The sequence below is a fragment of the Pezoporus flaviventris genome, unplaced genomic scaffold (genome assembly GCF_033815535.1).
Source record: "Pezoporus flaviventris isolate CSIRO_AGI_PZ_B2104156 unplaced genomic scaffold, CSIRO_AGI_Pfla_v1 ptg000006l, whole genome shotgun sequence".
Taxonomy (NCBI): Eukaryota; Metazoa; Chordata; class Aves; order Psittaciformes; family Psittacidae; genus Pezoporus; species Pezoporus flaviventris.
In genome coordinates this window covers 1,937,054-1,954,180 of record NW_026892554.1, presented here as the reverse complement: position 1 = coordinate 1,954,180, position 17,127 = coordinate 1,937,054, and the positions used below count along the sequence as shown (strand labels likewise).

General features: G+C 43.8%; 1 protein-coding gene across 1 annotated transcript in view; it reads left to right on the top strand.

Annotated features, from left to right (window-relative positions):
- SMAD3 (SMAD family member 3) overlaps window positions 1–17,127 on the top strand; it is a 69,606-nt gene that overhangs the window by 34,775 nt on the left and 17,704 nt on the right. The gene's annotated exons all lie outside the window — the stretch shown is intronic.

The following is a 17,127-nucleotide window of genomic DNA, read 5'->3' as shown; positions in this document are numbered from 1 at the left end:
CCGCAGTTTCTAAACACAGCAGCAGGTGAGGATGGCAGAGAGGCAGACGGGAAGCAGGTGGCTGGTTTGCTCTGTGCCTGCTCCTGACAAATGGCACACTGTCTTCCAAATCTCTGGCTTCACAGCCCTCTGGAGAATGCCTCATGGCTGTCAGAAAACAATTAAGAAGCCATTATGAGGGAATGCTTTTGCCAATCTGGCAAAAGCCTGGTGCCTGACACAGGCACCGGATGCACCTTAGCTTACTAGTCAGGAATGCACCAGCCACAGCTTGGGGTCATGTAAGGATTCAGCTGGTCTGCACCTTGGCCCTTCTCCAGCCCTTTTCTTGCCTTTGATTATTCCCTTTATTTATTTATTTAAACATCTGAAGGATTTGGCTCAAGAAAATCCACCTTTTTTTGCAGGGTTTCCAGATTATCGCTGTTTGTTGAGGAAAGAAATGCCTTTAGAACTATGCAATAATTCACGTGTAAACTGTGTTTATTTGCAGTGCTGCTGAGTCTCAGGTGCTGGTCCTGCCCACACAGCCACACACAGCTCTCCTCTTTGTGTAAGGGACTGTGTGCTGTGTGGGATGCAGGCGCACCATGAAGCCGTCGGAGGCTTTTGGATGCAAAGCAGCTCTAGGTTCTGTTTTTGTCTTCTCTGCAGTGTACATCCACAAATGTCACCGTCTTCTAGAGGTCCGTGCTGCTTTTTTATTGCACCAGAGCTACTAAGTAGTAGCTGGCTGAGCAGCCAGAGCTTTTACAGCAGTGAAATTCTGTGTGGGAGTGCGCAGCCCTTGTTGAGGCTTCAAAACCCTATCTTCCTTAAAAATAGGAGTAATAATAAAAAACAGATAGAAAAAATCCCTAAGAGGGCCATGGAAATATATCAAGGGCGATCTGCAGAGGAAAGCAAAATGGCTTTGGCATGCTCTGCTTTACGGATACACATATTTCCCCACAGCCTCCTCCTCCTGATGCCACACTGTGATTTTCAGAGAAATGTGTATTTTTAGTTTTGTGTATGTCTTTTTCTCTCTTTTCTTCCCCTGCATGTAAAAAGAAACAAAATGCTGCCCAGATTTGCCCACCTAGACTTTACCATACGTGTTTTGAAAGTAAACTCTGATTAATTGCTGGAAGAAGAATGTGGTGGTGATGTTTCTTATTTCTTTTCCCCATGAAGCTACTTTGCGCTTCTAGTATTGAACAACTGCTCCTTGTGACAACTGCTCCTTCCTGTTTGTCAGTTTCATTTACCTGTTGCATCCTGTTGTAAATGGAAATCACATTCTCTTTGGGTCAGGGACTTTCTCTTTTATGCTGGTTGTGTATTAGCCCTGCTGTTTGATTGGGGTTTAGTGGGGATTAGTGGGTACTACCATAAAGCAATTAGCATCTTGAAAAGTCAGTCATCTAGAGGGCTGGAATGGAATTCACTGAATTCATTCCGTGTGCAAATGAGCACACAGGGTTCAGCTGGAAGGCTCTACTCATTCCCTTCCTGGAAGGTAACTAACCTTTCAGGTTCGGGGAACCTGGCTTTGTTTGCCTTGCTGAATACCTTTTTACGCCTTAGAACTTTACATAGCTCTGGGCACATTGGAGGTTCTGAGAAAAGATTAGACTGTGTGAGTGATCATGTGTATTGTTAGACCCAAGAATTGTTTATGGCCTTTTGTTCTAAGGACTGTTATGCATAACTGCACTGAATGCTTTTAAAGTTTAACATCCATTCTTGTGGACTGGAGTGTTTCCAGTGTCCTTAACCCACTTCCACATGAAGGACTTCATCACATGTATTTTAAGGAAACTCATTGAGACCAATGGGGATGATTTTGATAAGAATCAAAGACCTAAAAGGAATCCTAAGGCTTTGGGTGTAATTCATCCTAATGTAACTAAAGTACTGCTGTGAGAACAAGAAATGAATCTTGGTTTGCTCTGGTGCCTCCAGCACTTCTCTTTCATTTCAGTCTGTTGTGGCTTTTACCATTCTCTCATTTATGTTAAGCAAAATATTTTCCCCTTCAAGCCCAAATTTTGCAAATGGACACAAGGAATGCAGAATATGATGTCTTCTAGTTCCCCAGAGCACTTCTGGTTTTCTTCTTTGATTTCTCCATAGAGAAAGGAGATAGCAACGGCCCCTCGCTTCCAGGGAAGAGAAGTGTTTTTAGAAGACTTAACCACTGCCAACTGCAAGCAACCACACTTCAGTGAGTCAGCACATCTCAAGGCTAGGCTTCCTGGTGTGGGCAGCACACACTGCTCCTGCAGGTGCTGGCCTTATCAGAAGATGGATGGTAAACCATTTCCCCCTTCCACGCCTCCTCCCTGTGCTCCCACCATGCATTTGCTACTGGGACCAGCTGCCTGGCTGTGCTCTCACTGGGTTCCTTGCTCATCTAATATAGAGCAGGATATCTGGGACGAGGAGCATAGAGGCTCTGGGATGAAGGCTGCAGTTTATTACAAACTACTGTCCTACTTTTTGTCTGGGTGGCCTGATTTCTACAGTAGTGCCAATTCTCATTGTGCTGTTTACAGAGTAAAGACAGGATGTGAGCCGGCCTGTCGTGGAGCATTATCTGCTCTTGTTATATTTTTAGGCTCTTGCTTCCATGACAAAATATTCAGTGACAGTATATTTGCCTACAAGCCTTTGAAGGTCTGTTTTTGCCTCATGTCAGAATTCCCATTGTTTGGGATTCAGCCAGCATTTTGAGCAGCAATACTGCGTTTTCCATGGCATCTCCATACTGTTTCTAGAAACAAACTTTGTGGTGTTTTCAATAAAGCCACGGGTCCTGACTTAAAAAGATTGAGTTTGTGGCAAGCTGACTGCTGATCAGTTCTTCATGCCAAACAAATTGTGGTGAGTGTTAGGAAAGCAATAGGATGTGTGTGTGGTGCTGTTAATTGCAACACCTGTAACAGCCTGTGGAGTAGCTGCTCTCAGGGGCCACTTCTCAAGCTTGTCTTAGAAGTAAACCTGTATTCATAGCAGGGGGAGGACCTATCCAGTGATCCCCAGTTCATTCAGCAAAACAGGAGTGAAAATCGTTGTTGCAAGTATTGGAGCTGCAATGTGAGAAAGCAGTGCCCGGAGGAGGAGGACAGACACTTGGTGTGAAGAGCTGAGCCAGAAGTGTGGAACTTTCCACCAGCAGTGAGAGCGCTAATTCCCCAAGCCCAGCACATTCAGAGCCTGATGCAAAACTCATCTTTTCCATGAGTATTTTATTTTTAATTTTTAATTTTTTTCACAAGCTCACAATGGATAAAAATAAATCCTTAAGAACTAATCCAGTTAAGCTTTTCCTTGCTGGCTGAGGAGAGAGAGAGGGCCAGAAGGAACAATGAACACTGTGTTTCTCTTTTGCAGTATCTAGTGAGTGGTCAGATACAACAGTGCTAAAGAGGTCACATAAACACAGATGATTTGGAGCTGGATACGCTCCATTACGGCTCTGGGTGGGAGAATACACTTTTGGAGGGGCTGGAAGCAGGACAAAGCTGTGTGAGCACCATGACTTAGATGACTGAAGGGGGCAAATCTTCTCTAAATCAATTACCATTTGTTCCTTATTAATAATTCAGCTGCCAAGAATGTGCTTGTTGCTTTAGGGGCGGGGGGGGGGGGGGGGTTCAGATTGTCCCTGAATAGCTGGCAGTGTAAAAGATGCAAGACAGTACTCATGGGAGCATCCAGAGAAAACTGTAACCATGGGCTGTATTAATTACTTTAAAACTTTTGCACTATTTCCTCCCTCTAAACCATTTTGCCTTTTGTATCGTGTTGATGGTGTATGGCATGCTGAATTCAGCTGGCCTTTCAAAAGGAATGAGACAGTGAAGGATCATCCTTCCATCTCATCAGGGCTGGAAGGCTTTTCTGTGCCCTGGGGTAATGCTGAAAGCAGCACAAGACAGGGAGAGGCTGAGGTGGGAAGTTGAAGCCAAGGAGAACCATGTGGATGTCCACTCTGGGCAAGGAATTTGAGAGGAGGGGGAGGAACTGCAGTTGGGATGAGCTCTCAGATGTAATATTAAGAGGGCCAGAGTGCCTTGAGGGCAGGGCTCTGCAGTGTTTGAACTTAATACCGTGTAGAAGATATCGGACAGATTAAGAGAGGAGTGTGATGGATGGGTCAGAATGATAATTTTAGCAGCTGTGCTTTTTGATGGGTTGGAGGAACAAGATAGTGATCTGGTGTTCCAGAGAGGAGGAAGAGGTTAGCGGGGATGACATGAGGACAGGCAAGTTGCTTTGGTTGCTAAAAGAAGGCGTAGATCTTCATTTGCTTTGTGGGGGTTTGGGGTTTTTGGGTGTGTTTTCTTACACTTTGTGCAGGAAAATGTCTCAAGTAGTGAACAAAGTAGAAAAGGGGAAGGGCGCTGGAGATGGTGTGGAGCAGCGGTTCAGATGGTGGGTAGGTTCCTAGAGTAAGGTTTAACATCATAGTTACACAGCAGGCGTGATTTCAGAAAGTTTATCTGGGCAAAAGATATTGTCTGGAGATGTGGAGCTTTGGGAATGGGATAGGGAAAATGGAGGGGAGTTGGACTTGTTAGTGTTTAATGTCTTGTTGAGAGAGGGAGTTGGATCCTGTTTCATACAAAGCAGACAGTTGGTGCAGACTCTTAGTAAATAGACTTGGTGCTGTGAGGAGGAGGTGTGATTGGTCATTGCCTGTGTGTATTTTAGAGCAATCAAGTTTGTTTCATGGAGTTGTTTTTTGAGGGTAGAGTGGGTGTGTGGACCAAAGGCTTAGTCACGAGGGGAGGGGAAAGAAAACTGTCTTGACTTGTGAAATCAAATGTTTGTGACTTATCCCATTGTTTCCCTATCTTCATGTAGCTTATGCCAGTATTCACAAGCTGCAGGAGTGAGTAGTGCTGTTAGGTCTCTGTGTGCTGTCTCCTCCTTTTTGTAGCATTCGGGTATTCAGAGAGGATTGGCTGCGCCTTCGCACCCTCTATCGCGTGCTCGCTCTCGCTCATGCCTTGGACAGCCCAGTAAGTATTTAGGGAAGGTGTAGGTAGTGAGACATCTCCCAATCAACACAACCTGGAGGGTGCTTAAAAATGTGTGGATGATTCACTGGAAGGCCCTCTGTTCTCTGAGTCACTGCTGACCCAGGGCCGTAGCAAGTGCATTATGCTGCTAAAGAGGAGACATAAAAAGAAGGCCATAATTGACTGTTAGGTCTTTATGCCTCATTGTGTTGTTTTAGAGAAGCTGGGTGGTGTTCCTGGGTCTCCTGTCTGCATTTCATCTTGAGTAGTTATTATGGTCTGTTTCTCAAGTTTCCCTCAAGCTTTGATTTGGAGTGAGTGGTGGTGGTGGTCTTCATGTTGACCTTGAAAGCACGATAGTGTTGCTGGGAGCTGTTAAGGAACATTTTAGTGTTACTCTCATCTTGGCTTTACCACAAAGCTGGACAGATCTGTTTGTATACGTGTAGAGCTTTGAGAACACTTTAGGATTTGAAGAATTGGAAATTGGTTTATCTTCTGTGGGTTCCACTTTCAGGTCACAGCAAGAGGGATGGTGGACTATTGCTGCAAGGCCAGGAAGGATCTCTCCTGTGGCTTTCAAGAGCTTCAAGTCTTTTCTCTGCTGTTACTGTTCAGTACTCATAAAGGTTGCCAGATGGCAAGATGATATGAGACCTGGGAAAAAAGAGCTTGTGTGGTTACAAGATGGGAGCAAAGAGGAGTAGAGTCGTGCTCCCAAACAGCATTCCTTGCCGCTTTTGTGAGTGCCAAAACCACATGCAACAGTCCAGCCAGACTCCTGTGTGGCTGGCATTAAAGGCACCAGCCAAGAGAGGCCAAAAAGAAAGCAAGGGAGAAAAACATCCCTTCTTTCTGGAATTGTGCTGGTCATTTTCCATAATTTGGCTGATAATGACTGGCAGTGTCACTGTCACCCTGGACCAAAGACAAAGGGTGCTCGTTCCTCCTGCGTCACTCTGGTCTACCAAGGTTTGATGGAGGATGATGTGAAGCTGGCATGAAAATCAAAAGCAGCTTTAAAATTTGCTTTTTCAAGTACAAACTAATATTTACCTGTGAGTCTGCTCCCTCTTTGTTCCCCTCTCCTTGGCAAGAGCAGATCAGCTTCCAGTTCAAGCTTAAAGTCTTAGCATTTATCCAGGGAGGTTCCCAGGATGTGAATGTTAATTCTTTTTAGTTTGAAGAGAGGGAAAGGGGAGATGACAACAGGAAAGGTACTTGAAATGGCTCCCTGTTCCGTAAATGTGAGTTTTGATGCAGTTGGTATTTTCAGCTGTTCGTTATGGTCACCTCATGGAAAACTTCTGACAAACATCCCATTTGAGAGCAGTTCTGTCTCCTGTGGTGGTTGAAGGGGTAACCTGTTTTCATGTGGGATTTTTTTTCTGGACTGTTCTTTAATCACTTCTTGCCTCAAGTTTTCATTACTGCTGACATTTACGTGGAAATAAGGTATTTGTTCACATTGATGTCAGCTGCTTGCTTTTTCCTGCTCCTTTCTATGTCATGGCAGCTGGATTTCCATGTGAGCAATAGCCACGATAAAACCTTTACAGGAAAGGTACCATGCACGCACATGCTTAAGATCCTGTTTGGATGATAAGAATGACTTAGCCTGATACTGATACATGCTTCATAGAGCTGTTATTCATGCTGCTGTGCTGCTCTCCCACACATCCTGCATTAGTCAGAGGTAAGCATAGAAATTCTACATCCTTGCTCCCAGTTGTATCACCAGTGCAGAGCTGATGCAGTTTATGGCAGGGGAGAGTGAAGGAGAGAGGGAAAACATCAGTGCTTGTGTTAGTGCTGCTTTACTTACAATAGATAGTGGAGATCTTAATGGGAACGTGGTGCATCCTGACAGGGATCCTGAAGGGAGCAACAACATCTAAAAGTGTGATTTTTGGTGAGCAAGGGAATTCCTTGTCCCATGCAGCGTGAGGAAAATGCTCCTTCCCCCTTCTTTTCTGTAACTTTTTTTAGGGTGGTTTTGGGGTTTTGTTTACCATCACCTGTAATTTAGGAAAGCAGAAGTGGGCTTCCATGAATAATTATCTTGGCTGGAGGGGATGGCTGTGGGAGTGACTTTCTCTTGCTGCATGGCACATCTGCTGTCAGTGGGAGCCTTAGAAACAGCCTTTCAACTGATCTGTAGATTTACTAGAAGAAAGGAAGCTTTCAGGTGGCCACGTACACAGCTTCCTTTTTCGCTGCTGAGAGTTTTTGGTGGGAGAAAACATTTCAGCTGAAGCATTTCTACCTCTGGTACAAATAACCCTCTTCTGTTACTGTATAGAAGCAGTCCCCCAAAATAAAACTAACAACCACCTCCTTTCTTCCCTCACCCTCCTCAGATGTGCTGTAAAACCTGATTATGAGACAGAGAAGTTTATGAAGTTGTTCCTCCAAATACACGTGGACTCTTGCAGAGTCCTGAGTCTCTGATTTCGGTAGTAATTACAGACAGAAGAGGCTGTAAAATATTAACTTCTGTGGGCTTTTAATGAGGCGTTTCATCTGAAATCTGCAGCATTCCCCTAAGACATCTCACTCTTTTTGGTTTACTTTTTAAGCTGGATTTCTCCTGCATTGCTGGTGACTCATAATTAAGGAAGTCAGAGCTGTAAAATTAACGCAGCCTTCTTCCACTACCCTTTTCACCTCTCTCCCAGAGCACACACCTTCTGTTAACTCCTTGTGGAAACTTCAAGGCTTGTTTTGGTAGCGGAGGTAGTTCTTTGTCATCGAGACCGAGGAGGAAAGTCTGTGAGAATCGGCTCTGTGATGAAATACACAGTCTGCACATGGGAAATGATTCATGCTGAACTGATTCATTAACAACTTGTAGGATGCCAGAGCGGGTCGGAGGCTGGGAAAGCTTGGTTGGAAAAGAGAGCTGGTTAATCGATTGGGAGAATGGGGAAGACCGAAGGCAGAGGAACCCAAACTCAAGTTTTTTAAGCAAGCTGCTTTTTGTTTCAGGCTGCAGCTTTAATGAAGAACAGGTCCTCATCCCAGAGCCATGTGTAGCTCTGCTGTTGAATGGATCCCTCAGGACATCCCTGCAGAGGGGCTGGGAGTGGGGGAGGATGTTGGACGGAAGCGTGAGCGTTTGTGGGACCGAGTCCCCTCATTTGTGGTGTGCTGTTGATTAGTACTGGTTGGGCAAAGAATTACAGAGCTGGGCTGCTGTTAAACCAGCTTGAAAAGCAATAGCGTGTAGAGCCAGTGGAATTAATGGAAGTCATAAAAAGGCCGTGTCATGCAAGGAATGCATCGATCTTTGTCTGAAGTACCTGAGTTGCTTCCTAAAGTGGGCGATGGACACTCTGGAAAACTTCACCCTGGATCTCATTATCCGAGCGGGGGAGGTACAAACACAAATGTCCAATCTTGAAATAGCTGCTTTTCAAATTACAGGGAAAGCAGCAACATTTTCACTGTATAATAAAGAAAATAACAGCAATGAACCTCGAGTAGCCTCAAACTATTCCAAACAAGATAATTGGAGGCTGTAGCACAGTGTATTTTTAGTTATATCTGCTATAAAGTAAACACATTCGTTGCCCAGGACCACCAAAAATGTTTCCATAAGAAATGTTGGCTTTGTCCCAACTTGATAGAATGCACAAACATTTGTCTGAGAAGTCAGTTCCGACTCCTGGAATTTATATGAAGTTTCTGTTGAAGGCACTGGGAATTGTATATATTGTGAAGGAGAGTCCATGGTCTTAAAACTGTCATTTTTCAGCACTCACTATGAAAATCACTTTTGCTTTTGTTAGCAGACATATATATTTGGGGCAGCAGCTCTTGGTGTGAGACTTCTGTCTAAACATTGAGCTGCACATTAGTTTCTTTTCTCGTTCAGCAGTTAAGCAGCGTATTCTTTCCTTGGGTCCTTAGCTGTGGTTTTCTTTGGGCTATAGCAGCAGTTGATGCTAATTTGCAAAGCTCTCTTGGCTTCAGTGGAAATAGGAAGATTATTTTCCCTGCAGTATCAAAATGATGCATGTGGAAGCTAGATATTAAATGTAAATCAGTGTAGATACCATGGAAGCTAACACAATAACGGAGTTTTACAGCACCTTTTCTTTTCTCTTGCTAGCACTACGATGTGCTTCAGTTATTCCTTTTTTCTTGAGCTACTTTTGTTTTGCATGCTCTCTCTGTTACGGAAGCTTATCTGAATCTCTTTGGCATTTCCACCCTTCCAGTTTCTCCTTATGAAACTCTTCAGAACATACAAATACACAGCCCCATCAGTATGCCTGGAATCTCCTCGGCGCGAGGAAGTCGCTGGTTTGGTTGGATGCAAGTGTGTTGGGGTTTGGATTTCAGGATGGGAGTTAAACACGGGATTCTGGGAAGAACTGACCAGCTCATGTGATAAATGACTTTTCAAAAAGGCACGCTCTTTTTGAGAGGCTGTGTCTGTTCCTTCCACCCCCAGTCCCCTTAAGGCTCAAGCACAAATAAATTCAGATGAGTCTGACACAGATTTGGGCAAATAAACTTTGCTGAACTAAATAAAAGGACAAGGGCTGCTCGGAAAAACTGGAACTCAAGAGGAGTTAGGGAAATCATGCAAAAAGTTACATCTGTTCTGGGAAAGGGCTTGGATGCGACACCTTCAGAAGCACTCAGGGCCTGAGATTCCACTTCCATCCCTTGTGCTCTACCAATTTCTATTCATGGTAGATTAGTAGCAGTGAATTACCACATTTTTACCAAACTAAACCTTGCCCTGTCTGCCTCTTGCAGTAACAACAAGGACAGTCAAGGTTTTTTCACCTTGCTTTGCTGACAGCTCTGGGCTTCCTGAGGGTAGAGAAGAACCATCAGAGACATTTGAACTGCATCATTCCTGCTGCGGTTGTTAGAAACGGTGTCACTTCAGTTTGTGCCTTGTTGGGGAATTCACTGCTTTCCTTTGAAATGTCAGTCATGGAAGAATCTCTCCCTTTCTGAGAGCTGCCACGCACCTTGTGGGTCTAAGTGCAAGTAGGCAAGTGTAGGTGGCAGAAATACTAGGATGTGTATTAGGAAGTTTAGAACTGGGTTTATGATTAAGCCTTAATTAAGCATTAGGACACATTATGGCTTTTCTAAGGTAGGAGGGTGAAGGCCATGCATGGTTGGGCCTTTGAAGTACCCATTTCTGTTCTAGTGGCTATCGGAAAAAGGAGGAAGTGAAAGATGTAGGGGCATATAATTACAAAATGACTATAAATAAAGGAAAGGGAGCTGGGTTTAATAGCTGGCAGCAATAACCTATAGCTGTGGCACAAGTAGAAGCGGTGTAAATAACAGAGATTAGTAAAAAGTACAGATGAAAAACCAGATCCTGATACTACGTGACAAAGCAAGATCTGTCTGTAGCTTTAAAGAAATCTAAATTCAACTAAGCTGTCATTTGCGTGTCAGCAGGGAGTAGAGGTGGACATAGCTCAGGGAAGATTGCTGTGGAGTACAGGACGAGCAGGAGGCGGCTTTAGAGCAGCAACAATGGACAGACAGTTTATGGTAAACCAATAAAACATACTTATGTCTGAATCTGAAATTAGACTCTGAAAAATACTGTCTCAAGGCACCTGCTAAAGAGCTTAGCATTACTGGAATCTTAATAAATGACTCATGCTGTCATAATCTGATCCTGACATCAACTCTCTGTGCTGTATTTCTTCAGCTTTCAAGTGGGGGAAGGGGAAGTCTGCAAAGCCTTAGTAAAGACTGAGAGATGTAAATAGGCAGTTAGGAGCCCACACAGGATATATTGGTAATTTCTGTAGTGTCAGCTACTTTTCAAACCCAGCACAAATGAGACTCGAAGAATTATGCAGCATCAGAAGAAATGGGAATTGCTCTTTAAAATCTACCTGATGTCACAGACTGTAGGTTCTGGCAGTCTCTGTTAAAGACTTCATGGTCAGCAGATGCGTGGAGCTGTGCCACCCACTGGCTGTGATCCTGGGCTTACCTGTAAGTACACACAGAGCCATGTACACCCGCCCAGAGGGTGTCACAGCCTTGCCTTTGCCTGTTTGCACACTGTGAAGGTCAGAAGCATCTGAAGTCAGATACCATCTGCCGATGTAGAGAACATGGGGTTTTCTTCTGCATCCAAGGAAGACTTCAGTGGGAAGAGTAAGCACTCCAGATGAGTTACCAGCACAAAATAGTGCTCAGCTTTGATAGCATTGAGGGGGTGATGAACTCCTTATTCCTGGTGTTGCATTTGACACAAACTTTCCTTTTGCTTTGGAAGAATCTTCCAACTTCATTGCTCTGGGGGTAGCAAGAACTTATTTTCTCCATAGAGACATGTTGCAAATGAGGTGTTGTTAATTCTTTTAATCTATAAATGTACAGTGCTAAGGAAAAGTATTAATTATTAGTTTCCTCTACGGCAGTGTGATAATGTGCATTGCAAACCTCAGTTTGACGCAGTTCCTTCTATTTCCAGAACTTGAATGACAGTACTGTTAAAACTGCACCAGCAATCGGAAAATGTAGTGATGCTGAGCAAATTGAGGGGAAAGAGATGGCAAAGGATCAGCTTTTGAATCACAGATGTGCTGCATGGATCAGGTTTTTTTTACTCAGTGTTGTTCATTTGGCCACTATTCAGGGAAAGTTGAGATTTCATCCAACTTTTGGGTGAAGCCCTGTGGATTCTGCAGTGCTCTGCACACAAAAGCCAGATTCTGCTACAAGAATAAGTGCTTATTTTCCTGGTGTAGACCAGATGCAGAGCCAGTAAGGAGCTACTAACTATGTTTTGTGCTTAAGAGAAAATCACAGCCTGTGGCCATAGTTCTTTGTGCATTTTAGAGCATACAGGCAACTTAGTTGTCATGGGTTTAAAGATCAGCTTCTGCTTGTGGTTTTTAGTAGGAAATCCCTGGAAATGCATAACTTACACTTTTATTTCCTGATGGTTTTTCTCTTTTCCTTACTTTTTGCACATGCTGGTGTTACTGGATACTTGAGCTTTCAGGCATTTTGCTCACTTGGAAGATTAATGACAGGGACATAAAACTGTTGGGCTTTGCAAACAGGAGTGTATGAGTTTGAATGGTAAGGGGAGGGAGTGGATCTGTGATAAAGTAAATCTGAAGATTACCAACCTTGGCAGAGGTTACCTGTAGTAACTTACTGCTTATATCACTTAGCTTAATTTGCACTTCTGCATCCCGCTGATTTTGACTTTACTTTTAAAGAAGGAGAATGGGTGCAAGGGAGACTTTCATTATGCATCTAGAGGAAAGATAGCTGCAAAGTGCTCAAAGAGGAAGACATAAAATAACAAGTACATCTTTTCAAGTGGGGGTAGGTGGTTTCTTTTTTCTTTTCCAATTCAGGGTCTTACAAATCAAATCAGATTTAAAAAAAACCAACATGAAACAAACCAAGTAGCAACAACAACAAAACCCCAACCAACCAACCAAAAAACCCCACAGTTGTGCCTGGAAATCAAATCCCTGTTACGCAATTTAATGTTCTATTTACTCCTCACTCTGTTTCAGATTGTTACAGAGGAGTGTTTAAAAATGCTTCTGTCATTCTTTTTCCTACCCTCTGTTTTCGCTATTAAGACCTGCAGTTGCCCTTTGGTCTTTGAGCAGCAGCAGTCTGGGCAGTTTGGATTAGCAGTTTCATGTGTTAAACTTTGCTTGTAACAACATATAAGGATGGATCAATCCTAAAGGTGTTCAGCCTGAGGGGGTTTTTGTTTGTTTCTTGTGGACACTGCAGTGGTGTCCTGACCATGCCTGAAGTTGTTGTGCAAGCAATTAAATCACCTGACTGCATTCCTGGGGTCTTGGTCTCTCTTTCTTCATTCAACACTTTTTAATCTTTGATTATAACTGCCCTAGGTGTGGAGAAACCTCTGCATTGGATACCCCTTGATCATGTTTGTACCGTATTGTAAACCTCAAGCCTTTGGCTGACTTCTCCTTGGGCATCTTTCACCAAGCACCAAGTCTTCTGAGCTGTATCCCGCATGCAGGCTATGGGTGTATAGTCATTATCTTTGTTGCTAACAGCCACAGCATGGGCTGGGACAAGCATGCTGTGGGGCCTTAGTCTGCTCTCCTGACCCAGCACAGCCACCCAGTCTGCTGGCCAGGGAGTTGTCGTTCAGGTAGGGAAGTGCTGGTCTCTGCTGTTCCTCTCAATGGGCTGATCCTTGACATCACTGAGCCCCTGTCTTCCTCCTCTCTGCTTCTTTTTCTTGTCACATCAAGACTTTGTATTTCTGAATCATTGTTGAATTAATTTCTTTGCTATAACCCACTGCTAACTGGTATCAGCTCAGCAATCTTGCTGTGTTCTGGCTTTGGCTTTACTTAATCTTGCAGGCTGTCATAGCCTACACTCTCTCACACTCACAGGAGGTGATAACTACAGCTCATCACATTTCCCTCGGTAAATCAGGCTTGGGGATCACAATATTTTCTTGTTCTTATCTTGCAAGTTCAGGATATGTGCTACTTATAAAAGATGCACTAGAACACCCTCTGGCAGCCAGAGTCTGCATCACCCGCTTGCTCTAAACATCGACACTGAAAGGAAGAGCTTTTTACTACTTCTGCTGTTTAGTCCCACTATGCAGTATAGAGACACTTTGAAGGTGTGTGTCCCACCAAAACAAATGGTGCTGCTTTTGGAGACAGCCATCCAGTGCTGAATTTTTGGCCAAAGCAGCCTGAGTATTTTTAAAAGAAATCCTGTTAGATGTCATGGAATGATGAATGTAGCAAGGCAGTTGTACAGGGAGATCTGCTCAACACAGGCTGGTTAAAACAAAGCAAATAGGGAGGAGCAATTCAGTAACTCAGTGGAATCTTTGGTACTTAGAGTCCACTAATTTTAATGGATGTGCTAAGCTCTCAGGTGGTTCGGAGACTGCTTCAGCATTCAAGATCAGACTGTGCTTCAGAACAGGACTAAGAAAAGGTAGAGGTTGTGTGTTCTATGGAGTTTATTGTCGGATTACTGTGCACATGGAAGTGAGATACACGCCTGCTTGGGTCATCCATGAGGGCTGTGGGCTTCAGAGGTGCTGAGCTAGCAGATGTGGTGCACACTAGGAAAAGTGTATACTAACTCATCTCACACAGCTTCTGGCTTTCATCAGGTTCCTTCAGGAAATGTTGCAGCCTGTTAACCCATGGAAAAGTGGATAGTCTTCTGCCAAGTTCAGGACCTGAACCAGCTTGTGGTGTGATGCTGAGGGGACAGGAGCCAGTGACTGCAGTCTAGATAATGTATAAGTGAGATGTGTGGGTGCCCAAGACAGTTCTTACGCTTAATCAAGTGTTTGCATCTACAAAGAAGCATTCAGGCAGCTAAGAAAGATGTGGCAGCTGACTGTGGTACTTGGAGGTCTGTATCTACACAAAGAGCTGCCTGTAGTAGAGCACGGTCTTTGCTCATGAAATCCTGTGTCCCATCTCAGGCATACCAGTTATCTGTTGCTTTGGTCAAAATTCTCCTTGAGAGTTGAGGCAGGACAGCAGAAAGAAATAAAGCTGCACTATTACTTTGCCACATTGTTCCCAAGAACAAGCGGATGATGTTCATTTGTCCCAAGTCCCTTAACAGAGAGCCTGAGGACAGATTTCACAATCATAAAAATGCAATTAGTCCCCAGTGCTTTGGGGAAATATAATTTCTTTTCCCATATCTTCTTATTGGGGTCAGAGGGGAGAAGGGGAGGTTAATATATCTGAAAATAAAACATATGGCTCTGTCATTTTAAGAAGTCTGGTTTAGATAAGATTGTAGAGCAGCCCATCTCTTGTGCAGTACAAACAGCATTCATGCCAGGAGCAGTGGTAGAGAGCAAGCACAACACGTTTTCCCCAGTGTGTAATCTCTGCTAACAAAAATGAGTAGCTGTGATAGTAGTGGTTGAGAATCAGTTCTGCTTTCAGGCTGGTTTTGGTTTAGGTAACCACTGAAGCTGTTCAGGATTTGAGGCCTGCTCAGACAACAGTGACTTGGTGTCTCCCCACGGTCTCCTGCAAGAGCTTTGTTGGTGCAGGGGCACAGTTAACCTGGGTGTTGAAGCACGGCATCCAGAGAGGGCATCATGGATGGACATTGGCTCGTCTTTTGTGAAGACTTCATAGCCTTACCAAGAGCCCTGGGGTGGTGGGAAGGAGTGCATTTTACCCTCCAGCTGACTGGGAAGTTTGCTGTAGGTTTAAAGAGTTTCTTCCACCCTGGGAAATGTAGGGAAGACCCATCCTTGCAAGTAACCCAGAAGTCATAGACACTTTGTGTTAGTCCTCCATCTCAGCTGCTAACCTCAACCCACATCTGTCTGTGCTGCTGTCATGTCCATCTGCTGATGGTGACTGGGAACAGTAAGAACACTTGCCACAGTTGTGTCTCCTGTGGGACCCTTGGAATAATCTGAGTCTTTTTCTCCTTTACCCTCACTTAGATGCAAGATATCCTTCTAAGTGCGGAGATGTTTGAAAAGGGAACAGAAGAGCAGTCCCGGTTTATTCCTTGTTTCAGCCTACTCTCTTCTTGCTAAATATAGTTTCACACTTTTTAGTAGCTATATTATATAAGTTTTTCCACATTGACAAGTTCTGAGGTCACACAAATGAAGCCTTGGACCCACCACGGTTCCCACCTTCCATAGAAGATTGGTTCTAGATGCTGGCACTCTCCTTGTGAGTCTTTCACCCAGGAAAACTGATTTCTGCTTTCCTGTCCTCAGAAGGAGTTTAGCTTAAGAATACACTTGGAGAATGTGCCAGATGCTCATCTGGTTGGTCACCCCATCCCAAAGCAGTCTGAAGAGAGAGCTTGACCCATAAATAACAGCGCAATATGAAGAAATACATACTATATATACATGCAATAAATAACTGGTCATTGTGCGTTTTCCGGGGCTGTAATATACTTGCAGGTTTTAGATGTTTTGTAACCTCTACCAACAAGTCCCTCAGTGATGAACTCCTTATATACTTCATACATAATATTGTATGACATATTTTCCTGCTTCCCTAAATCAGGTGCTTGTCAGTAAGAGCTTGGGTTGGTTGTGTCTACCTTCCTCGTTGCTGTAGCAGTGTGTTTACAAGAGGTGTGCATGTTACCAACCTCTGCCAGGGAAGCTTTTGGGAAAACTCTTGTAGAGCAGCCAAGACTAGCACAACCGCTGCTGGAGTAATTGTTTGTGTGGTTTGGGTTTGGGTTTTTTTTTCTGGATTGGCTGCCAACATGGAGAACCAAGGGAAAGAATTCCGAGCAAAATTTCAATTTTTCTCCTTTTTTCTTTCCTTGACAAATTAAAAATTAGGAATATTTCATTTCACCAACCCCCTCAAGTGTTTCATTTCAGTTGTTAAGAAAAGCAAGGGAAATGAAGGCTTAGACTTCAAACAAAGTGCCTAGGGGATTTTCCCGTTTATCAGCTCAGGGAGTGGAGTACATATCCAGGATGGAGGAGACCCTTCTCCAGCTCTTTCCTCTGCTGGAGACCATTTGAACCTTCCCAGGAAGGTTTGCTAGGAGCAGGCTATTGTGTGGATGGAATTAGATGAAAAGTGAGTTGGAGGAGACACAGGCTGGATGTACAAACAAAAGTGAGCAAGGCTAAAAATCTACTTTTTTTGCTTTCAAGTAGCAGTTTGGAAAACGAAACTGGAAGATCTGCTTGTTTGTAATAGTTGGGAACACTGTTTGAAGGAAAGGTATCTACGTCAGTTTTGGATAATCTTGTCACAATGGGAATTCATGTCTCTGTATCTTAAAAGTCCAGTTTTCTTAGCACATATGTTAAGATGTACCTTTCCATGCACAGCATAAATTGCTGAGAGTGATGCAAACCTCTTGTTAGTTAGTTTAAGAAGTGCCACTAAATGGATGTATTCTTACTTGCTGTGGCTCTTGTCTGCCTCCAAATTAGCCTCTGAAAATGAATAAATCTCTTTTATATAACAGATATTTTAAGTTTCAGAGATTTCCTCTTGGCCTGAAGACTGGACCGGAATGCATCCTTGCAGCACTGTCTCAGCAGGTTTTGGTGACCAGGTGACCAGCAGCTTTTGAGCTGGTGTCAGGATGCTGAGTTGGCTGG